The 25,595-nt window shown below is 40.0% G+C and overlaps 1 protein-coding gene across 3 annotated transcripts in view; it reads left to right on the forward strand.

The window, feature by feature from the left end:
- Positions 1-2,606: 2,606 nt before the first annotated feature.
- LOC126262781 (histone-lysine N-methyltransferase SETMAR-like) overlaps positions 2,607-25,595 on the forward strand; it is a 67,295-nt gene continuing 44,306 nt past the window's right edge. The window contains exon 1 of one of the 3 annotated variants that reach the window (XM_049959598.1): positions 2,607-2,836. The gene's annotated coding sequence lies outside the window, so the exon portion shown is untranslated. Of the gene's footprint in view, positions 2,837-25,081; positions 25,180-25,595 lie in introns of those variants that run through there. The other 2 variants (XM_049959599.1, XM_049959600.1) reach the window with 2 other exon arrangements.

A 25,595-nucleotide genomic window follows, 5' to 3' on the forward strand; every position in this document is an offset into this window, starting at 1 on the left:
CTGTGAAAGGGACTTGTATGGAGGTCGTGGTTTGATGGTATGGGGTGGGATTATGACTGGTGCACGTACACCCCTGCATGTCTTTGACAAAGGAACTGTAACAGGTCAGGTGTATCGGGACATCATTTTGTACCAGTATGTCTGCCTTTTCAGGGTGCAGTGGGTCCCACCTTCCTCCTGATGGATGATAACATGTGGCCCCACCAAGCTGCCATCATAGAGGAGTACCTTGAAACAGAAGATATCAGGCGAATGGAGTGGCCTGCCTGTCTCCAGATCTAGACCCCATCAAGCGTGTCTTGGATGCTCTTGGTCGATATATCACTGCACATCTTCAAACCCCCATGACACTTCAGGAGCTCCGACAGGCACTGGTACAAAAATGGGAGGCTGCACCCCAGCAGCTGCTTGACCACCTGACCCAGGGTATGCCAACCCTTTGTGTGGCCTGTGTATGTGTACATGGTGATCATATCCCATATTGATGTTGGGGTACATGCACAGGAAATAGTGGCGTTTTGTAGCACATGTGTTTTGGGATGGTTTTCTCAACTTATCACCAATACCGTGGACTTACAGATCTGTGTTTTGTGTGTTCCTTATGTGCCTATGCTATTAGCACCAGTTTTGTGCAGTGCCGCATTGTGTGGCACCACATTCTGCAATTATCCTTAATTTATGAGCATGAGTGTACATTCATGATATATCAATCAATATAAATGCCCCATCAGTTTTATTTGTGGAAGACACATTTGTATTAATTGAGGAGATTGAGAAGGAAACTATCTCTGTCTGCATCATCAGTACGATAAGTCATTTAGGAATATTGTTTCGTCTCACTAGATTAACCCTGAACATCCCAAAAACCCATATGATCCAGTTCAGAACAAAACAGACAACCTCCCACGAAACTGAAATAAACCATAAAAATCAAAATCTAGAAGTTGAGGATTCTGTGAATTTTTTAGGATTAAACCTAGACAAGGATTTAAATTGCAACAAACATGTGGACCATCTATGAAGCAAACTATGTAGCTTTGCATTTACAAAGCAGATATTACAAATGTCACTGACATGGACACAAGGAAAACTGCATACTGAAGCTACTTGCAGTCAGGTTAAGTTATGGTATTGTTTATTGGTGAGATTCAAGTAACTTAATGTGAATACTGAAATTACAGAAAAGAATTATTAGAAACATATGTACTGTGCATGCAAGGAAGTCAAGTTGCCCATTGTTTAAAAATCTGAAATTATTAATAGTGCTGGTACGCTCCCCGTATGCTCCCTGCTGATCGTTTAAACTTACAAGTTCAGGCTCCCCAGTATATGGGAATAAAAACCGATTACAAATTAAAAGCCAAGAACCTAGTGTGAACCTGGATTCACTGAAAAGAAAGCTACATGATACTGTACTTCAATGATTCTACTACTCAGTTGAAGATTTCATGAACAACAAACTGAGTATTTGAGAAGGATGTAGTTCATAAATTGTCATGTTATGTGAATAAGCAAAGGCATATTTTCACAAAAAAGTTGCATGAATATTTCAATACGGCTCCATCTCATTAACTATAGCTTTATGTCAGTGAAATTATATTATGCATATTCTGACGTTTCTCCTGCACTCTAATCAAATGAGTGACATATTATCTTATGGGATGAATCAATCACAATTTAGTTCACACAGCAACAATACAGATCACCAGGTGCAACACTCGCATCAGTTTCCTCATCTGAAATTCAAGAAATAGTTCTATTTCAGTAGAATTCCTTTAACCTATTGGCATGCACCATTTCTTTATAAATGAATGGCCACTGCTGGACCCTTTGTCCTCACTACAGTGTATGGGCCACAGCACAGTGTGTTGAGCTTACGGCTTCTGCCTCTTCTAATGTTTTAATTGTACAATATAACTTGATTGCCTATTTTCATTACACTAATTATTTGGAGTCTCTGGTGGAGTAGGAGAGACCTTTTCTTTGTGTCCCAAAGGCATGGGCTCGAGCTATGTGTTTAGACTAATTCTCAGAGAGTCTGCATCTGTTAGTAACTGCTTTCTTGCCGTTTTCTTCTTTTTCACAACAAAACTCCTCTGATTCGCAATGTTCTTATTTTCATGGCATTCTGACTGAGGAGGTAGCTACAACTTCAGAGCTTATCTTGTAGCATTCAAAATGGTAGGACACTTGATCGTTTTTAAAATATATTAAATCCTTCTGTTGTTGTTGTATTATTTAGGATAGCATGAATTTCATCTGATTGAAACCACAATACTTCCAAAATATTCGTTTGGATCATTGGTGATTATCTGTGTAATATACAAGACAAAGCCACGTCAACTTGACCTCAAGAGAAAGAAACACACTTGCAACATATCAGCTACAGCAACTGACCCTGCGTGAAAATTTGGCTCATAATTCTGACAGTATGCAGCTATGACATTCAGAATGTACTGTTTTCAAACGTTCGCGCGCAACGGTTTGTCATTACCAGCCCCAGTGCAGCTGTACTGTACGGTGTACGAGAAAGCAGGCTTTGCGCATGCGCACATCGACGTGTTTACGCTGGTTGTTGGCTGCGATTCTGTATGGAACATCGTAGCGTCATCTGCGGCGCTACACGGAAATTTTGAAAATTGTAATTGATACTCGTGCGTACTACGTAGTAGGCCGTTTTGCAGAAAGGAGCCAAACTGTGTAGTTGAACGACAAAAGGAAACCGTGAAAGCGTGCAGACTGTAGCGTTCGCCAGCTTTCAATGAAAATGTAGGTTGGGTGTTCACGCGGTGGTAGTCTGTTTTTAGGAAAGCCGTGACATGTAGCTCTTATGAAGGTACATGGATGTGTATTGTATTTAGCAAAATGATATATTGCTATATGTTGACTTTAAGTGCGAACATTTTAGGTTAGGCCTTGCAGTGACTATTATTGATGTCAAATGAAACAAACTTTTACCAGTCACTGTTTACTTCTACAACGCATTTCAAGGCTAGAGACAGGTTACAGGTTACACCCCCCCCCACCCCCCCCACCCCCTTCACATCCTTTCGTCTTTCCCTCTCCTTCCCTCTTTCCTGACGAAGCAACCGTCGGTTGCGAAAGCTAGAAAGCTAGAATTTTGAGTGTATGTTTGTGTTTGTTTGTGTGTCTATCGACCTGCCAGCGCTTTCGTTTGGTAAGTCACATCATCTTTGTTTTTAGAATTACTGTTTGTTGCACGTATGAAGAGTAATTTTAGATAATGCTGGATTGCAGGAAATTGTGAAGGACTACAAAAAACAGAAATTTTGTGTTATAAAATCAATGCCTCATGATTCTAAGTGGCAGAAATGCTGTGTACAATAACGAACTCAAAATTGCAACCATAGTTCTGAGAGATACATTCAGTAAAATAGATGGTCAAAAGGCAATTGTGAGAGGCATAGTGGAATCTTCTGTTATAAACAGAGAGCTCCAAAAGGCCAACATGACTTACCGGCAGATCTGTCAGTCCAGTCCAAGTGCTTCTTTCCTCAGGGTGTAGATGATCTAAGAAAACCCTTTACAGCACCTGGCATGCATCTGAGTAAAATGGGCAAATCATTCTACTACTACTACTACAACTACAGTGGAAGACATAGAAACACCACCAACAGAGGAAGAGGAAACAACTGCAAGGGAAATTTGTAGTGTAATAAGCAGATGAAAAATAGTGCTACCATCACACTGAAGGACCTTTTTAACATCGGGCAAGAAGAGGAGAAAACCACCACGAAAAGTAGAAATAAATTTTAACAGTATTTCATCAAAATATACATTCCATAAAGAATAAAGCTCAGCAACTAGAATTGCAAACACTAGACAGGATCATCACTGAAAATTGTTGTAAGAAAAATGAAATTGTATATTTTATAGTGGAGATGCTGAGTCGCGATAGGCACAACAAAAAGATGCACACAGTTATAGCTTTCGGCCATTAAGGCCTTTGTCAGCAATAGACACATACACATACGCACCCACAACTTGCACACACGTCTGCAGTCTTAGATAACTGAAACCACACTGTGAGCAGCAGCACCAGTGCGTGATGAGAGTGGCGACTGGGTGGAGGTAAGGAGGAGGCTGTGGAGGGGAGGGGGAGGAATAGTATGGTGGGGATGATGGACAGTGATGTGCTGCAGTTTAGATGGAGGGCAGGAAAGAAAGTGGGGGGGGGGGGGGGGGGGTAAGTAGCTTTTCTGAATTGCACATGTGGGAACTTCCCCTGCAATACATTCTACATTCCTGTAACCCTCCTGGCCTCAACCTTCATTAGTCACTGTCCTCACCCATCCAGCCCCCTCCATGTTCCCATTCCAGCACTACACAGCCATCATTTCACTGCCACATCCAGTCTTTTAATTTCTCTCCTTTCCGCTACTTACCCCCACCTGCCTCCCCCTCCCCACCTTCTTTCCTGCCCTCCATCTAAATTGTAGCACTTCACTGACCGTCATCCCCACCATCCTATTCCTCCCCCTCCCCTCCCCAGCCTCCTCCTTTCCCCCACCCAGTCGCCACTCCCATCATGCACTGGTGCTACTGCTCACAGTGTGGCTTCAGTTATCTGAGACTGCAGACATGTGTGCAAGTTGTGTGTGTGTGTGTTTGTGTGTGTGTGTGTGTGTGTGTGTGTGTGTGTGTGTGTGTGTGTGTGCTGACAAAGGCCTTAATGGCTGAAAGCTATAATTGTGTGAATCTTTTCGTTGTGCCTATCGCGACTCAGCATCTCCACTATAAGGTGAGTAGCAACTTTCCTTCCCAATATTGTTACATTCCATCCTAGATTTTCCATTGTTTGAATGGTATATTTTGTATTGATATCATATGACATGCCTATAGTAGAATTTCTGTGGAAGGTGGGGGTTCATGTATTTATGTGAAAAAATATATTACTTTTAAAATCAGAAAAGACATTATAGCGTTAAGTGAAGATAAACATTTTGAATTATCAGCAGTTGAAATAACAAAAAACACCAATTCAAAAAAATTAATTGTATTTTGTTTGTATAGAGCCCCTATTGGTAATATGGACATTTTTTCCTCGTAACTTGATCAAAGCTTGGGCAAGGTATCTAGTCCAAAAGTGAACATTCTAATATGTGGGAATTTAAATATCAACACAGTGGATTCGGATAATATTAATAGTACATACTTGAATGAATATTTTCTGCAGCTATAACATAATGTCACTTATAAACTGTCAAATTAGAGTGACCTAACAGTCTTCATCAATAACAGACCATGTAGCAGCAGACAGAGAAAGAAAGCACTGCAAGTTAGTTGTTCAAAACTGACGCCTGTCAGATCATCTCTGTCAGATATTAAAGGCCAAGCTGCAGAAAAGTCTGCTAAATTGAATGCATACAAAAGGGTCTTCTCACAATCGAGTCTATATAATTTCCCATTCCAATTACAACATGAAAGGTGGGAGGAAGTTTATACTGTAAAAAATGTAAACAAAATGTTTAATAAGTTCATGCCACTATTTAACCCATTGACTGCTATGTGCAACACTAGTGGTCACACCTGCGTGCTTCATTGTCGTGCTGTGCACTGGGTGCTGAATGCTTCTGGCGTGCTCGCTACTCGCAATGCTTCCAACACCCTCTCTGTTTTTTCAGCTTTCTATTTTGTTCTGGTCTTTGGACTGGTTTTGGAAGAATTGGGGGTATTTATTTGCAATATTTACACTTCATTTTCATGTGAGGTGCATTTTTATTATAATGTATATACAAATAAAGACATTTACTGTAGTGATGTACTTCTACGTTCTCTCAAAACAAGATTTAATAGTTTTTTTTTATTGCTGAAACTGTTTGTGGTAAGTTTAGAAGCACGGATAAGCACAAAGAGTTACATTACATTCCTTACAGCACAACTTAGTTTGTTTCCTAACACCATTTCAAGCACAGACTATGCACGTCTTGTACTTTTCCCACTGATCTGGTAAACATAGGGTACTCTTGACATTTAGACCACCTGCTGTCTTGTGATTGATATAAAATGTTGCAAAACTTTCTCTAATTGTATTGAAATGAAACTTTTCTTACTTCATCTTCGTCCCATATTTCCGGTATAAGCAGATGGCATTGAACATTGCCATGTCCAAAATATGGCAAAAACGGTTTCCTGTACCACTTAGACAACTTCCATGTACTTTACACTGTTTTTATTTGCATGCTGCTTCAGTCGACTAGTCCCATTGATTTATTATAATCTATTACCACACTCGGTTTCATTGTCAGATCACCACCCCTTCGGTCTCTTTTTGAAGTAAGTTGCATTTCAGCTTTGTGGTACCTTGATAGCACTGGTAATTACAGATGGAGATGAATGATAATCAACAATGTCTGTAGATTTTAAATTATTCGTAAGAGAATCTTCTTCATCCGAATCGCTGTCTATTGATGAGCACAGCGATTCTTCAGAGTCACTCTCCATCAGCATCTGCACTATCTCTTTGGAGGTGAGGGTGTTTTACATGCCACCACAATACATAAATTCACTATGCAATCACAAGCAAATAACAAGCGACTGACATCTGAACCAAGAATAGAGTCATACAGAAAGGCGTGAAACTGCAGTTCAACAGAAATCACAGTAGCGTCATCTGTTGCTGTGTGTAAAGCAAATTACTTGTTCAAGCACTGTGAGGGTCCACCAAAAGTGCCGACATTGACTTCAAATGCAGTCATGTTCTGCATACTGAAACACTATCTGTTGCAGTTAGAGCAAATGATAAGGTGTGGCAGAGTCAGCCAGTGCCACTGCAAACAGACAGACGACTTATTCAAGTGTAGCTAAACAATAGGTAAGTGAACATCTCAGAACTTGTGCAGCTGTCGGCAGCACCTGGGCATGGCAGCGCAGAACTGCTGTGGCAGTCAGCTGCAGTCAAAGAGTTAAACTAAAATTTGAGGAAGCATTTCCCAAAACATTGCATTCCATTGCAGCTTAAAAAAAAAAAGGTATATGGATGACCAGAGGTATCAAAAAATTCTCTGAAACTGTACATCCATCAAAAATTGCCAGACTGGCCCAGATTTTTCAGAATAATCAGTAAAACAGTACCGAAGTCGGATAACAAAAGCAAAGCAATCTGGAACATAATCAAACAGGAGACAGCAAATGCTGGACAAAAACATCTGCAGATGCAAATTAAAAGCATAGATGTTCAAATCAGCAACCCAAAGGAATTAGTAGACTTTGTAAATAAATACTTTAGCCACATTGCTAAGAAACTGCAAGAGAAATTTCCAGACACCTATGTTCTACACCACCGGGACCTATGACCACACTCAATGGTGCTCTTTCCAACAACAAAGGAGGCGGCGGCACAGGTAATACACCAATTAAACAATAAAAAATTCACAGGGTTCAATAAGATCCCAATAAGAGCCCTTAAAAAAATCCCCATTAACAATAATAATTAATGAATCTTCCAGATCTGGCAGCTTTCCTGAATACCTGAAACAAGCAAAAGTAATACCAGTACTAAAAAAATTGTGATGCAGAAAATATAGAAAACCACAGACCATTTTCTTTATTATAGAAACCTTAATGAAAAATAGACTAATGAATATTTAAATAAATACAACTGTCTGAGCAATGAACAATTCTGTTTCAGACCCACAAGAAGTACACTGCCAGCTATAGCACAGTTTAATACTCGAAGCACTAGACAAGGATGAGATTGCAATAGGCATTTTTTGGATCTGTCAAATGCATTTGAACCAGCTGACCACAGAATTTTAGTACACAAATTAGAGCTGTTAGGAAGAATGGGTATGGCACAGAATTTAAGTCATACATGGTAATCCGGGTGCAAAGAGTTGAAATCTCACATACTTCAAAAAGCCTAGTAGTAAAACACTTACTGGATGTGAAATACATTAATATAGATGTCCACTAGGGAAGTGTATTACCCCCCCCCCCTCCCCCCAATATATACACTCCTGGAAATTGAAATAAGAACACCGTGAATTCATTGTCCCAGGAAGGGGAAACTTTATTGACACATTCCTGGGGTCAGATACATCACATGATCACACTGACAGAACCACAGGCACATAGACACAGGCAACAGAGCATGCACAATGTCGGCACTAGTACAGTGTATATCCACCTTTCGCAGCAATGCTGGCTGCTATTCTCCCATGGAGACGATCGTAGAGATGCTGGATGTAGTCCTGTGGAACGGCTTGCCATGCCATTTCCACCTGGCGCCTCAGTTGGACCAGCGTTCGTGCTGGACGTGCAGACCACGTGAGACGACGCTTCATCCAGTCCCAAACATGCTCAATGGGGGACAGATCTGGAGATCTTGCTGGCTAGGGTAGTTGACTTACACCTTCTAGAGCACGTTGGGTGGCACGGGATACATGCGGACGTGCATTGTCCTGTTGGAACAGCAAGTTCCCTTGCCGGTCTAGCAATGGTAGAACGATGGGTTCGATGATGGTTTGGATGTACCGTGCACTATTCAGTGTCCCCTCGACGATCACCAGTGGTGTACGGCCAGTGTAGGAGATCGCTCCCCACACCATGATGCCGGGTGTTGGCCCTGTGTGCCTCGGTCGTATGCAGTCCTGATTGTGGCGCTCACCTGCACGGCGCCAAACACGCATACGACCATCATTGGCACCAAGGCAGAAGCGACTCTCATCGCTGAAGACGACACGTCTCCATTCGTCCCTCCATTCACGCCTGTCGCGACACCACTGGAGGCGGGCTGCACGATGTTGGGGCGTGAGCGGAAGACGGCCTAACGGTGTGCGGGACCGTAGCCCAGCTTCATGGAGACAGTTGCGAATGGTCCTCGCCGATACCCCAGGAGCAACAGTGTCCCTAATTTGCTGGGAAGTGGCGGTGCGGTGCCCTACGGCACTGCGTAGGATCCTACGGTCTTGGCGTGCATCCGTGCGTCGCTGCGGTCCGGTCCCAGGTCGACGGGCACGTGCACCTTCCGCCGACCACTGGCAACAACATCAATGTTCTGTGGAGACCTCACGCCCCACGTGTTGAGCAATTCGGCGGTACGTCCACCCGGCCTCCCGCATGCCCACTATACGCCCTCGCTCAAAGTCCGTCAACTGCACATACGGTTCACGTCCACGCTGTCGCGGCATGCTACCAGTGTTAAAGACTGCGATGGAGCTCCGTATGCCACGGCAAACTGGCTGACACTGACGGCGGCGGTGCACAAATGCTGCGCAGCTAGCGCCATTCGACGGCCTACACCGCGGTTCCTGGTGTGTCCGCTGTGCCGTGCGTGTGATCATTGCTTGTACAGCCCTCTCGCAGTGTCCGGAGCAAGTATGGTGGTTCTGACACACCGGTGTCAATATGTTCTTTTTTCCATTTCCAGGAGTGTATGTATGAAACACACAATAGTGTAACACTATTGTGTGTAACTTTTTATAACACACATACATAAAGCTTTCAGCCATGGCATTCATCAGCAAAAGAAAAACACAGCATTCATACCCACATGGAAACATGGAACCATCATGCCTCATGTACACATGACCGCCAACTCCTGTCTCTTTGGATGGAATGCAGCTATCATAGGATGCAAGCAGCAGTCTGGAGGAGATGGAGAAGAGGAAGGTATAGTAGTGTACAGATGGAGAGAGAGAGAGAGAGAGAGAGAGAGAGAAGGGGGGGGGGGCAAACACTGCCTGGTGGAGTGTGCAGGGACTAGAATGCCAACAGGTGCAGGGAGGTGGGGAGAAGAGGAGTGAAAAAGGAGAGGAGTGGGGAAAGATGGGCATGTGCATTGACAGAGGGCGGCAGACGAAGTGGGAGACAAGGATGGGGAGGAGATGATAGGACAGGGGGTTGGCCGGAGGGTGTGGGAACAGCGTGTTTCCATAGATTGAGGACGGGATAATTATGGGAGTAGAGAATGTGTTGTAAAGATAATTCGCATCCGTACAGTTCAAAAAAGCTGGTGGTGCAAGGGAGGATCCAAATGGCTCAGGCAGTGAAGCAGCCATTAAAATCCAGCATTTTATGTGGAACTGCATGCTGTGCCACAGGGTCGTCTACTTTGCTTGTGGCCACAGTTTGGTGTCAGTTGTTCATCTTGGTGGACAGCTGGTTGGTGGTCACACCAATATAAAAAGTTGTGCAAAGATTGCAGCAGAGATGGTAAATGACTTGACTGCTTTCACAGGTGACCCTGTCCTTGATGGGGCAGAATAAACCTGTGACAGGACTGGAATAGGAAGTGGTGAGTGGTTGGGTGGATTGGGCAGGGCTTGCACTTGGGTGTTCCACAGGGATATTATCCTTGTGGCAAGGGATTGGGATTGGGAATGACATAGTGATGGACTAGGTATCCCAGTGCCACTTCCAATTGCAAGGGTAAGATAAGAATAATTATAGCATGTATAGAGGCATTCAATCAATCATTCTTCCCACACTCCATAGGTGAATGGAATGGGAAGAAACCCTAATACTACTACAGTGAGATGTACCCTGTGCCATGCACCTCATGGTGGTTTGCAGAGTATAGATGTAGATGTTTAGTTCCTGAATTTATTTCTGCAGAAATCCTTTAGAAGATATTTTTGCTATACATCTTTCAGCTTTCTCTTCTAGCTTTAGCAGTCCTTGACAGATTTATAAATGGCTGCTAATCAAATTTTCACTGCCATTAATAAATGGTTTAAAGCTAATTCACGGTCATTAAACTTTGAAAAGACCCACCATATGTAGCTCAGAACTTATAAGAGATTTCCTTCCACAGACAGAAGAGGTGGACAGCGTTAAATTTCTGGGATTGCAACTCGATAATAAATTCGCTTGGGAAGTGCGTGCCACAGAATTGATGAAGTGGCTAAACAAGTCTGTATTTGCAATTCAAAAGATGTTAGATGGAGGAGATATAAATATAAAAAAAACTTGCATACTTTCCTTACTGTCATTCTGGTATGTCATATGGGATCATATTCTGTGGTAACTCGTCAAACGGAGCAAAAGCTTTTAGAGTGCAAAAGCATTTAACAAGACTAATTTGTACTGTAAATTCAAGATCATGTACAAACTGTTCAAAGAATGAGTATTCTAACCACTGCTTCTCAGTATATTTATTCCTTAATGAAATTTGTTGAAAATAATGTCTATTTCCAACCAATAGCTCAACAGATAGTATCAGTGCTAGGAATAAGAGCAATTTACATGAAGACCTAAAATCACTTGGTCCAAAAACGGGTCCAATGTTCAGGAATGCACATTTTGAATAAAATTCGAGCAAATATTAAAGGTTACAGATGAAGTACAGTTTAAACAGAATTTGAAAGACTTCCTGGTGGGCAACTCCTCCTACCCTATAAATGAATATCTTAACAGGGACTGTTACACCAGCTTAAGTGAAAATATACGTTAGATTTCAGTTTTACAACATGCAGTAAGAACAGTTGATATTAGATATTTTGTGTATGAGAAATGTATTAAAAATGTACAACTATGTTTCATTTTGATTGTGTGTTAATTCTGTAGTTATTAACAGGTCCAGTGTACTGTAATGTATTCACATGATTGCTAATCTCATGACAAATGATCGGGGAAGTGAGTATTACACTTAGATTTTCTACTGTTTTTTGTGTAATACTTTCTGAGATGTCCCACACACATGAGAATCATCTCATTTTTGGGTCTGTGGAACAAAAACTGAATCTAATCACTATAACTGCACATTAGCAGCATTTTTCTAGCCCAGGATATCATGTGATATTTGAGAATGGGCTAGTTGATCGTGCATTATTAGTAGTAGTGTTTATGTGTTTTTCCTGGACAGGTTTCTCGTCAGAAATTTGCTTGAATTCATTGTACAAAAGATATCTTCATGAATCATCCATGTCTTGTTTGTATCTATCATCACCCTCTTGAATTTATGACTTTCTTTTAGATCCAAGTCTCCATGCTTGATAGCACTATGTGTGTTTTGTTTGCATGTATGGGATATATTACAAAAGATTATTTTCTTTGAGAGAATTGTTTCCATTTTTCATATTTAGAGAAACTTTGTTTTGTAAGTGATCAGTTGAAACACTACTTATTATAACAAATGAAGTGTCATCTGCACACATTACATTTCCATCTATTATTTCAGGCGTATTATTTACAAATAAAATGAAAAGTAGTCAGCCAAGTATTGAGTCTTAAGGCACATCATGTTTATCAAATTCAAAATTTGAATAGACATTTGTAATTTTATTGTTTATTCTACTTTATTTCTACAGAGTGTTCTCTATTATTCATCAATGATTATATGATATTGGCTGCTATCTCCTTTATCCATAACACAGAAAACGTTATGCAAGACACTAAGGCTTTTGAAAGGTCAATAAATGTATCACAAACATTTTCTTTTCATCTGGTGCCCAAGTTGTAAACATTTGGTAGATCTGCCATTCCTAAATCCATGCTGTGCATTGGTTTCTCCTCTGAAATTTGCTATTGGCTTTAAGTACACTTTCTGTTATTCTATTATATTAGGTAAGAAAAAGGAGATAGATAGGGTATAAAATTTCCTAATCTTCCTTATGCTGCCTCCTTTGTATTAGAGATTTCTTTACCTTCTTTGAACATGGAAAAATTCTTCATTCAATAGCTAAGTTTGTAAGAAGAGCTAGAGGCCTTACTGCACATCATAGTCAGCTAGTACTGGGACAGGCAAGGATTTGGCACATGAGCATTATGATACAGATCACAAGCAAAACAATTTTTCAGTATTATTTAAATGTTTGGGGAAGATTAAAGACATAATTTTTATAAGGTACAAACTGTTGGCATATGGTGGGACACAGACAATTTCACAGATGTTCACGCTTGTGACGTACTTAGTTTCATAATCAAAAAGCGACTTACACACAAACACATGATTGAAATGGTTTATTATGTTTAAAACCTCATCATGGAGACATGGGAACTCTTCCCGAGTTAAACAGCATAGACCACTTGGGGACAGTTTTAACATAAGTGAATGGGAATTACGCTGCAAATGAATCAGTTCCATCTGCACATGCACAGAGGCACTTTTAACTGAAACAGCAAACAGTCTCACAAACAGAAGTAAGATCGGCTGTGTTCTCAAAACATTTAGAAAATTATTCTTGTAATTCCTTGAAGGCCAGAAGGGATTCTTCAAATTTTGCCTTTTCTTTAAAGCCAATGATCTTAGGGAAATGGACAGTGTTTTTTTTTTTTTTTTTTTTTTTTTTTTTTTTTTTTTTTTTTTTTGTCAGAATTGGTCCATTCCATAATGTGATTTTCTTTTTAAGTGCATCACTGCAAGCTGTTTCTCACCTTGCAGTGTCTTACAGTAGGCAGTGTGCAGTCAAATCGGCTGAAAATACGAGGTCTGCAATCGATTCCACATGTTCTAATTTTCGTTCCTGCTTTCATTTTTCCCTCATAAATTCGACAATAATGGGTTTTAAATCAAAAAATAATCCCAGGCAAGCCCCTTAACTTGACCAATATACTTTGCAGTAGCATATAAAGTCTTCATACTAGTCGTTCAGTTCCATTGAAAACTATTGCAACAGACAGTAGAATAAGGTTATAATAGAGGGAAACATTCCACGTAGGAAAAATGTATCTAAAAACAAAGATGATGTGACTTACCAAATGAAAGTGCTGGCAGGTCGACAGACACACAAACAAACACAAACATACACACAAAATTCAAGCTTTCGCAACAAACTGTTGCCTCATCAGGAAAGAGGGGAAGGAGAGGGAAAGACAAAAGGATGTGGGCTTTAAGGGAGAGGGTAAGGAGTCATTCCAATCCCGGGAGCGGAAAGACTTACCTTAGGGGGAAAAAAGGACAGGTATACACTCGCACACACACACACATATCCATCCACACATATACAGACCAAGCTTGGAATGACTCCCCACCCTCCCCCCCAAAACCCACATCCCCCTGCCCCCCCTCCCCCCCTCCCCCCCCCTCCCCCCGACGAGGCAACAGTCCGCCGCGAAAGCCCGAATCCCGTGTGCGCGCCTGCGGTCTGTATATGTGTGGATGGATATGTGTGTGTGTGCGAGTGTATACCTGTCCTTTTTTCCCCCTAAGGTAAGTCTTTCCACTCCCGGGATTGGAATGACTCCTTACCCTCTCCCTTAAAGCCCACATCCTTTCGTCTTTCCCTCTCCTTCCCCTCTTTCCTGATGAGGCAACAGTTTGTTGCGAAAGCTTGAGTTTTGTGTGTATGTTTGTGTTTGTTTGTGTGTCTGTCGACCTGCCAGCACTTTCATTTGGTAAGTCACATCATCTTTGTTTTTAGACAGTAGAATAACACGTACAACTTCTACTTCAGAAAATTTACTATTTATAAGACTAATTTTTTCACATTTTTCATGCCTGCAAATTTAGCCCAAAGTGCTTCTTGATATACAGAACAATGAACCTGTCTATCAATCGTAATTTTTTGCTCTTTCAGTGTCAACTAAATATTTAAATTCTCTCTGCACAGTGTTGTAATGTCATTCCATAGAATCCCCCTTAAGCGTAAGTATTGTCTCCTCTCTCTCTCTCTCTCTCTCTCTCTCTCTCTCTCTCTCTCTCTCTCTCTTTCTCTTTCATTTCCATTTCTATTGTCTCATCTCTCTCTTTCTCCCATCTCTCCTTATCTTTCACCGGCACTGTCTCTCATTGCCCATCACCATTTCCTCTCCTTTGGCTACCACTGCTATTGTCTTCATATGTGTCTCTCTCTCTTTTACCGCTACTTTCTCTCTACCACTATCATAGTCTGTTCTCTCTTTCTCTCACACTGGCACTGTCTCCTCTCTTCCAGTGTCACTGCCTCATGCTACACTCTTTCAGCACAAAAAAGCATGAATATGTTTGCATGTCATAATTTTTTATGAGGAAGGTGTAATGAGGATTCAGGCAGCTTGTTTCCCACTTTTCTGTCATTGTCTGTTAAGGAGGAGGATATTTGCTTTTTTGTGCTCCAAAAGGGACATTTTTTGGCTTGTTCCCTTCTTTTCCCTTTACAGCAGATGTGCAGCTTATATAAAACAAATTCTGTAGGTCAGTTAAGTGATGACACTTTATTGACACATTCACATGCTTTGACAAAAGGACAAATAATTATTCATGATGTAACGTTAAAACAGACTTGTCTGCCACCCAATACAAGTTCACTTTACACTGCTTTACGTAAAAATGCACATTTTAAGGCTACACATATGCTACATAAAAAACTGTGGTGCTTGATTTACAAGTACAGTGAACTTTGTATGACCAAAAAAAAAATTGTGTTTGTGCCAGCTGGTGACATTGTGGAATACTTTACAGGTCAAGACAGCCTGTATAGGTGTGAAGTGCTCGTTGTACAGAGAGAGTGTGATAAAGTCTTATTGGTAAAAAATGGTGACTAAAAATAGTTTGCTCACCTCAGAATCCTCACGATGACTCAGAACTTTTGCCATGTGTTCATTACGGCAGTCAAAAGAACATTTACTGCTGAGACAGGCTATTATGTGCAGGAGTATGGTAATGTTGAACCTCTGATACAGATATAGCAAATAATGATATTGAGAAACGTTTCGAAGTGTGCTATGAATAGAATTTACAGAAGTTACCTTCCCCGCAAATGGTACTTTTGGTACCCAAAAATCATGGTTTTTTTTTTCACGATTATCTCGGGAACTGCCCAGAACAAGTAATGCTTTTATAAGCCATCCAAAGCCCAACCTAGACTACTCCTAATCCAAAAGAAACAAATGATTTATTTAATTTTCCTCAGCTGGAGGAAGTGTGTACCGTTTAAATTTTGTCCTGTACTGTAGGATAGCTACATGTACACCCATTTTTCTGATAAGTATACGGGTGGTTGCTAGACCACGAACCGATTTCTACCTAAATTTTCTTTTTCCTCTAGCTGCTGGTACAAAATATCCTGATCAAATAGATGTTTGTGTCCATTCTTTCTCCTTTCCCCAAATTTGATGGTGGCTCCCTTTCTGGTGATAATGATTCTTCCTCCGTTGGGACCAGTGATATCTTCTTTTGCAGGGCAGTGGGATGTTTCTTCTTCTTTTTCTTTCCTTCAGTCTGTGATGGTTCTTCCCTTTAAGGAGTGAATGATCCTTCTTCTGGTGTTTCCTCCTCGTCTCCATGCGTAGCAATATTTCTTCTTATTGTTCTTCATTCTGGGTCTGTGGTAGTCCTTCCTTCCCTGAACACAGTGATGTCACTTCTTTTTCTTTCATTATTGACCTGGGCTTGGTTTGTGTATTGTCACGGTCAGTAAATATTTTCCATTATTTCTCTGGACATAACGTGTTTTGCACAAAACTCTTTTTGTGCCAACCATATTTCATGAACGTCTTCATACTGAATTTGTAGCTGTAATAAATGTGAGATTTTGAAAATAGCATCATACCTTCATAAATTTTCTGTTTGTGCTGATAATTTCTTTACCTTCACATGAGGCTTCATTTAGATCAGGCCTCTGTATTGTCCTGGTTGTGTTGCTACTTTCATTCCTAGAGAAGTAATTTCCTCCACCAACATCAAACATTTGGAACCCTTTTTAACAATGTCTCTCAGCACATCTTATAAATGGTTGATAGTGCCAGTTGCTGTGAGTTTTGTCTGCATGGTTGCCATAAAATATGCTAAACCTCTTCCATGGCTACCTAAACATATGTAAGTTTCTTCCTTGTTTATTTGTCATACTTAATGGCCCATGTCACAAGTATTTAGCCTCTTCTTGAGTCTTCAAAATACGTGTTGTTGATTAAACTTCATTTTTCAATTTTACTTATTTGGACACAACTTCATCTGTTGCTAGCAGCAGAAATTTATTTGTTATTTCGAGTTTGAAAATGTTTCTCATTTTGATTTGCATGCCAGCATATTTTAGATTTAAGATTCACATGTAATAAATCTGACACAATTTTGCCTCATTGCGTTCAGTGTAATTAGATTTTTTCCACCTTGTACAGTGCACAGTATTGAAGTGTTTGGAATTTATATTATTTTATGCTTACAGGGTCAGGGTACTTTTGTTGTGCAGCTCATAAATTGGTAACGTGTAAGTTTTTCATAGTCCATGGGATATGGAATAATTTTAGGCAATGAGAGGTGCTGGAATGGAAACAGTCTTATTATCGGCTGGTTATTCATGGTCATCTTGAATCATCATTGTTGCAACTCCCACATTTATTACTTTCGAATGAGGGTTGTGGTGACAGATATATCTTTAGTGTAGCTAAAGGTTTGGGTTAGGCTGAAAGGTAATAATATGAATGAGAGCTGATGAAGCCAACAAATGTGATAAAGAACACGCCTGGCCAAATTTACGGGGCAGCTAAGTAGTTATTCAGAAGAATCGCTACTCAGGTTTAGTCCCTTACACACTACTTTATTCTGACATTTCAGATATATGACAAAACTGAACAGTTTGGTACCATCTGTTGGTTTTGACCCATGGCATCATCAAGATGACGGACACACCGGTTTCAAGTTATACCATATGGTGACGATGACATCACTCATTACACACTCAGACAGACACAAATAATGCAAAATAACATGAAACTAACAGGTCAAGCGTGGGAATTAGAGGGCTTTGGGTGGGGACAAACTAAATGTACAGCAGGAAAGACATACTAAAAGAAATTCTAATACAAAAATCAAATAAATGAAATCCTCAACAGTCAACAAAAACAGAATTACAAAAACCTAAAAAACTGGTACTAGAAGTTTCACTTGACCTATGTAGCTAACAAGACTTCAGCTTCAGTATGTGAAGAAGCCGGTTGTATGCTTCTACAATATGCCAATGACAGGATGTTTCCAAACAGATCTCCACACAAAAGAAAATCGCCAATAACTGATATGGTTGTATGTTGTGATTGGTTAATAGTAAATAGAGCTTTTTTAAGCATTAAAGCTTATTTATTTAAATGAGATTCTCCATTACGTAGTAACATTAAATGTTTTCATGTCAATTTAACATTAAAGTTTATGAGCACAGCACATTACAGGACCCTTAAGTGAAGATTAATAAATATAGAAACAATGCACATTATAGAGATGGTGGACCATTGTCAGGACATGCACCAACCAGGAAATGTTCTAGTTCATTTTTTACATAGTTCTCTGAATTGCCAGTTTTTAGATTGCTAGTAGGACAGTGTTGCGAAAACCCGTGTTATTGAAGCTAGTACAGTGAAGTGCATCACAAAACGAAAAGTGGAAACATTTAGAAATTTTTTCTCCGAAACAGCATGACTAGAAGAAACTATTCTCTCAGGCCAGGAATATGGATGATCCACCACAGTTTCTACCACTGCTGTTTTCAAACAATAGAAGCACTATTGCTAATTCAAAATGACCTTTGTCGAGCCCTCAAGCAAAAGCAAAATCTTTCATTGACACATCAAGCTCTGCCAAGCCACTGTGGGGCTGTAAGTGTGTCAGAAGTAATTGTCTGTTATCAAATAACAAAGTTGATGACTACATGGAGCTACATTATTTCCAAAGCCTTTTTGTGCCTGACGCAACTTACAGATTTCCCCTGACTTTGCAAAGTGGCCAATATTGTAAGTCCAGCCTAAGTTGGATGGAGAAATATGTTTGGTTAGTATACTCTCCCAAAGAGTGCCCTTTGAGGTACTGTGTGTTTTTCACTAACAAGAGAAGTTCGGATAAAGGTAGCCATCAAAATGTTGGAGCCATGATAACTCCAAGTTTTCTAAGTGGAAGCATGCTCTTGAAGATTTCAACATCAATGTGGTCATTGCCTACCATGGTGTAATCGATGGTGACAATTTTGTTCACTTTGTGGTGAACAAGACAGAAGATACAAAACATTGCATGGACCAAAGCTTGGTGGAGCAGGTGGGAAAAAAAATAGAAAATGCATAGTCCCAATCATTGAGGCGATGTTTTACTGTAAATGACAGGAGATTGCATTAAAGAGACACAGGAACTTCGAGCCTATTGAAGTTGACAAAAACATGGGTAACTTTTGCACCATTCTAAAATATTGCATGAAAGATGACAAAAACATGTGAGCAAGTTTGGAAGGAACTGGTGAATTGAAAACTACCTTAGAGCACCGTCCAAAATCAGATAATCATTTGCATCAATAACCACCTTCCATGAAGGATTGTTCATTACATTAATGATGCCAAAGGTTTCATGGAGTCTTGTGGATGAAACTGTTGACATTGCTACAAGGTGTACAACTTAGCTTCTGCCATTTGCCAGTAGGTGGCGACAACGGTAAGTAGCGGTCGAAAGAAACAGGTCACAGACATTAGGCAGTTAGATTGGACCTCAGTCAACGTAACCTCATTCAAACATTAGTCAATTTGTGTCTGCATCATAAAGTTGTTCTTGATTGAAAATGCCAGTTTACAAGCCTAATTCTCATCATTTGTGGGAGGTGTTACTGTTTTGTTTCAATACAAAGAAAACAGTGTCTGAATCTCATTGAATGCTCTCAGGTACGTATGGTATGGACGCTATTAGTGAAAGAACATGTCATGAGTGGTTTCAGTGCTTCAAGAATGGTGATCTTAATGTGGTAGACCGGCATAGTGGTGGAAGAGAGAATTTTTTCAGAGATGCTTCCCCCAAGGAAGTGTTATAGGCCCTCTATTGTTCCTGATCTATATTAACGACATAGCGGACAATCTGAGTAGCTGTCTTAGATTGTTTGCAGATGATGATGTCATTTACTACCTTGAAAAGTGATCAGATGATCAAAACGACTTGCAAAATTATTTACATAAGATTTTGCACAGAGCATAACTTAATCATAGCTAACACTTGGTTCAAGAATCATAAAAGAAGGTTGTATACCTGGAAGAATCCTGGAGATACTAAAAGGTATCAGATAGATTATATAATGGTAAGACAGAGATTTAGGAACCAGGTTTTAAATTGTAAGACATTTCCAGGGGCAGATGTGGATTCTGACCACAATCTATTGGTTATGAACTGCAGATTGAAACTGACGAAACTGCAAAAAGGTGGGAATTTAAGGAGATGGGACCTGGATAAACTGAAAGAACCAGAGGTTGTGGAGAGTTTCAGGCAGAGCATAAGGGAACAATTGACAGGAATGGGGGAAAGAAATACAGTAGAAGAAGAATGGGTAGCTCTGAGGGATGAAGTAGTGAAGGCAGCAGAGGATCAAGTAGGTAAAAAGACGAGGGCTAATAGAAATCCTTGGGTAACAGAAGAAATATTGAATTTAATTGATGAAAGGAGAAAATATAAAAATGCAGTAAATGAAGCAGGTAGAAAGGAATACAAACGTCTCAAAAATGAGATCGACAGGAAGTGCAAAATGGCTAAGCAGGGATGGCTAGAGGAAAAATGTAAGGATGTAGAGGCTTGTCTCACTAGGGGTAAGATAGATACTGCCTACAGGAAAATTAAAGAGATCTTTGGAGAGAAGAGAACCACTTGTGTGAATATCAAGAGCTCAGATGGCAACCCAGTTCTAAGCAAAGAAGGGAAGGCAGAAAGGTGGAAGGAGTATATAGAGGGTTTATACAAGGGTGATGTACTTGAGGACAATATTATGGAAATGGAAGAGGATGTAGATGAAGATGAAATGGGAGATAAGATACTGCGTGAAGAGTTTGACAGAGCACTGAAAGACCTGAGTCGAAACAGGGCCCCAGGAGTAGACAACATTCCATTAGAACTACTGATGGCCTTGGGAGAGCCAGTCATGACAAAACTCTACCATCTGGTGAGCAAGATGTATGAGACAGACGAAATACCCACAGACTTCAAGAAGAATATAATAATTCCAATCCCAAAGAAAGCAGGTGTTGACAGATGTGAAAATTACCGAACTATCAGTTTAATAAGTCACAGCTGCAAAATACTAACGCGAATTCTTTACAGACGAATAGAAAAACTGGTAGAAGCAGATCTCGGGGAAGATCAGTTTGGATTCCGTAGAAATGTTGGAACACGTGAGGCAATACTAACCTTACGACTTATCTTAGAAGAAAGATTAAGAAAAGGCAAACCTACATTTCTAGCATTTGTAGACATAGAGAAAGCTTTTGACAACGTTAATTGGAATACTCTCTTTCAAATTCTGAAGGTGGCAGGGGTAAAATACAGGGAGCGAAAGGCTATTTACAATTTGTACAGAAACCAGATGGCAGTTAGAGTCGAGGGGCATGAAAGGGAAGCAGTGGTTGGGAAAGGAGTGAGACAGGGTTGTAGCCTCTCCCCGGTGTTATTCAATCTGTATATTGAGCAAGCAGTAAAGTAAACAAAAGAAAAATTCGGAGTAGGTATTAAAATTCATGGAGAAGAAGTAAAAACTTTGAGGTTCGCCGATGACATTGTAATTCTGTCAGAGACAGCAAAAGACTTGGAAGAGCAGTTGAACGGAATGGACAATGTCTTGAAAGGAGGATATAAGATGAACATCAACAAAAGCAAAACGAGGATAATGGAATGTAGTCAAATTAAATCGGATGATGCTGAGGGGATTAGATTAGGAAATGAGACACTTAAAGTAGTAAAGGAGTTTTGCTATTTGGGGGGCAAAATAACTGATGATGGTCGAAGTAGAGAGGATATAAAATGTAGACTGGCAATGGCAAGGAAATCGTTTCTGAAGAAGAGAAATTTGTTAACATCGAGTATAGATTTAAGTGTCAGGAAGTCGTTTCTGAAAGTATTTGTATGGAGTGTAGCCATGTATGGATGTGAAACATGGACGATAACCAGTTTGGACAAGAAGAGAATAGAAGCTTTCGAAATGTGGTGCTACAGAAGAATGCTGAAGTTAAGGTGGGTAGATCATGTAACTAATGAGGAGGTATTGAATAGGATTGGGGAGAAGAGAAGTTTGTGGCACAACTTGACTAGAAGAAGGGATCGGTTGGTAGGACATGTTTTGAGGCATCAAGGGATCACAAATTTAGCATTGGAGGGCAGCATGGAGGGTAAAAATCGTAGAGGGAAACCAAGAGATCAATACACTAAGCAGATTCAGAAGGATGTAGGTAGCAGTAGGTACTGGGAGATGAAGAAGCTTGCATAGGATAGAGTAGCATGGAGAGCTGCATCAAACCAGTCTCAGGACTGAAGACCACAACAACAACAACAACAAGATATCTGTATGGTGCAAAAAGTGACAATTGACCATGAATAAAGAAAAGTGTGAAGTTATTCACATGAGTACTAAAAGAAACCCACTAAATTTCGATTATACAATAAGTCACACAAATCTGAAGGCTGTAAATTCAACTAAATACTTAGGGATTACAATTACAAATAACCTATTGGAACAATCACATAGATAATATTGTGGGCAGAGCAAACCAAAGACTGCGACTCATTGGCAGAACACTTAGCAGGTGCAACAGGTCTACCAAAGAGACTGCTTACACTGCACTTGTCCGCCCTATTCTGGAGTACTGCTGTGTGGTGTGGGATCCACGTCAGGTGGGACTGATGGATGACATCGAAAAAGTACAAAGAAGGGCAGCTCGTTTTGTATTATCGTGAAATAGGGGAGATAGTGTCACAGACATGATACGTGAATTGGAGTGGCAATCCTTAAAACAAAGGCGATTTTTGTTGCGACGGGATCTTCTCCGAAAAATTTAAGTGCTTGTTTTTCCTGCGTGCCGTTCAAGAGTGGACAGCATGAAGTTGGCTCATTGAACCCTCTGCCAGGCACTTTATTTTGAGTAGCAGAGTAATCACGTAGATGTAGATGTAGAATTGGAGACATTGCTGAATGAAGACGCATCAAACTCGAGAAGAATTGGCACGATTAATGGGAGTGACACTGCAAGCCATTTCAAAACATCTCAAGGCTATGGGCATGATTCAGAAAAAAGGAACTTTGGTCCCGTGTGAGCTGAAACCAAGAGACATTGAACAGTGTTTGTGTGTTTGTGAACAGTTGCTTCAGAGGCAAAAACAGAAGGGATTTCTGCATCGCATTATGACTGGGGACGAAAAATGGGTTCATTACAATAATCCTAAATGCAAAAAATCATGGGGATATCCTGGCCATGCTTCCACATTGATGATCAAACCGAATATTCACAGCTCCAAGATCATGCTCCACATTTGGTGGGACCAGCTCGGCGTTGTGTACTATGAGGTGTTAAGACCAAGTGAAACAATCACAGGTGCTCATTATTGAACTCAATTAATGCATTTGAGCAGAGCATTAAAAGACAAATGGCCGCAATACAGTGAGAGGCACAAAGTGATTTTGCAGCACGACAACTCTTGACCCCATGTTGCAAAAGAGGTCAAAACGTACATGGAAACGTTAAAATGGGAAGTCCTACCCTACCGTTGTATTCTCCAGACATTCTCCCTCTGAATATCACCTGTTTAGATCAATAGCACATGGCCTGGCTGACCAACATTTACGATCTCATGAAGAAGTCACAAATTGGATCGATTCGTGGATCACTTCAAAAGATGAACAATTTTTCGACGCCAGATTCATACACTGCCTGAAATATGGGAGAAAGTAGTGGCCAGTAATGGAAAATACTTTGAATGATACATGTGTAACCAATTTCTTTCATTAAAGCCTCAATTTTTGGGGAAAAACGTTGGAAGCAAAGTTGTACACCTTGTAGAATAGAGCAAGTCTCTCTTTGTGCTCATTATATTTCTCCAGATCTCAGGATTCGTGAAGATTTCCTGGAATTTGTTCCAGTGTGTGACGTGTCTGGCCATGGATTAACTGGATACATAATTGAACACTTGGTAAAATTTGGTCTTGGTGTGTTATTTGTTTATGAGGACAGGGCTGTGACTACTGCATCAGTGTCAGGGAAGGTTCATGGGGCTCATGCATTCATACTGTATATTCTCATTGTGCAGCTCATAATTTCAGTTTGGTAGTCATCAACACATGCAACATTCCACATATCAGGAATTCATTAGGAACACTGAAATGGTATGTAATTTCTTTGGGCCACAAAAGCGTAGGCAAATATTAAATGATGTGCTAGAATCATTAACTGATGTTCGAGGGGGAATTTGAAATGCACCACACTCACTAGATGGATTTGAGTGTCTTTGCAGTGACACAAGACTTCAAGGAAATGTATGGTTGTGTTGTTTAAACTCTGGAGAGGATTCAAGAATTAGGAAACTGCTGGCAATGAGAGAAAATATACTTTCACATGGCTTTTCTTATAAGTCAATGGATTACCTCCAGTCAACGGAGTTGAAATCGAGGAGCCATGAATTTCTATCAAGCAGATGCTTCAAGCAAATTAGGATAGTTTGTTGATGTTGAGGATAACTACAAAATTTGTTCATGTCCTTTCAAGATGCCTTAATTAGTTCACTGTAGGATTGGTTCTTGACACATCGTGCACTTTTTTAACATCTTTGATTATCTTCTACCATGAAAAACTGAAGACATAGGTATCATTGATGGAATAAATTATTTTTGAAAACATTATTGGAGATATCAGCAATGAAAATATAATTTTTGAAAATAATTATATCAGTCTAGATCACAAGGCACCTTTAGGGAAAGGTGACTGGTTTTTATCATCACATGATCATTTTCAGACTTACAGCCACATTGATGGACAGTGGCTGTGCAGGAAGCAGGAACCACTGAATGACAATAGTAAACTGAAACATCATTTAGCAGTTCCTACTCCATCAGTATAGCCATAGCTCTGAAGATGATCCTGTGCTGATCAAAACCGATCACCTTTCAAATAAATGTTCCTTTTGATCTAGATTGTTGTAATTATTTTCAGCAATTGATGGAGTTATGAAACTCCATTCATTTTATCCTTCAGATCCTGCCAATTTAAGAATGGCTGAGTTGAGACACATTCATCAGTGTCTGAGTTCACTGAAGCAATTGCCCCAAAATGCTGTGGAAGTCTTGTCTGTGTGCAACCTTCAGATGTATCCTAATGTGTTTCAGTTTCTAAAGCTCTACCAGGAACAATGGCCTTCAATGAGCACAATTTTTTCCACCCTTAAGAGGATCAAGACACTTGGGAGACATGGGGATCTGAATGGGATTACCATGATGATAATTCATCAAGAGGAAGGGATTCATGTCAGACTATGATGAGTGATATGGCAAAACAAAGTGTCTGCCATCTTCCTTTTGTACATTAAAATTCTAGGTAATGGTATAATTATTTGCACTCAAGTATCAGACAAAAGCAGATTTTATACTTCAAAGTAAATTAACATTGTCCTAGACTATAAAAATAGGCAATTTAATAGAATCAGTGCCAAAAATTCTTTCAGCTACTGGATTATGTTTTATTAAAATTATTCAAGCTTCGTGTTGTAATTTGTAACCTCAGTAAATAATTTTTGTAATGTCATTAGTGTTCTAATTATACAAATATAGACCACTGACACATTTTATATTTATAGTTTTGGATATTAAATTAATATGGATCAATAAAATTAATTTTCAGTTAAAGCTACTGTAAAATGAAAGGCACTCCCACCCTGAAAAAAACAAATTGTAAATACGCCACTGAGCATGAATCTACACGTACCTCCAAAACCCAGTACCAGAAATTTTACT

The sequence above is a fragment of the Schistocerca nitens genome, chromosome 6 (genome assembly GCF_023898315.1).
Source record: "Schistocerca nitens isolate TAMUIC-IGC-003100 chromosome 6, iqSchNite1.1, whole genome shotgun sequence".
NCBI lineage: Eukaryota > Metazoa > Arthropoda > Insecta > Orthoptera > Acrididae > Schistocerca > Schistocerca nitens.